Here is a 503-nt window from a genome sequence, read left to right on the forward strand (position 1 = left end):
AAATTCAATATAAGACGGTAATGTGAGATCAGACCATCATTCATAGTCACAGCAGTAGACATAAAAAAAAAAAAAAAATATATAGTTTTAATCTGTACTATTATAATGTTGGTTTAATTTGGAGAAGTAAAAGGTTTTTTAAACAGAAGGATAGGTAAGCTACATGACGAGAGGAAATGGAATTTCAGTGAAATGTAGCTCGGGTAAAAAATGATTTGTCAAACTCAGCAGTTCGGTGAGGTGGAGGGGAGAAGTACCCTGGCAGTACGGTATTAGACTGAGAATCTGAATTGCAGGATTTCTAGGATATAGGGGGGGGGGCGCTGTGTACTAATTACTTGGAATAGAAAAGAGGAAATCGTACTGCTTAATTTATAAGACGTTGAAGTTTAGCTTCGAGATTACGTGAGAGGCCACCTTGTACCAGGCAACTATAGTCAAACTGAAGAAAAACAAGAGAAGAAAGAAAGAGTTGCTGGGTTTGAAGTGTAAGGATATAACGG

The sequence above is a fragment of the Halyomorpha halys genome, unplaced genomic scaffold, assembly GCF_000696795.3.
Source record: "Halyomorpha halys isolate HHAL.00 unplaced genomic scaffold, Hhal_1.1 Scaffold763.1, whole genome shotgun sequence".
NCBI lineage: Eukaryota > Metazoa > Arthropoda > Insecta > Hemiptera > Pentatomidae > Halyomorpha > Halyomorpha halys.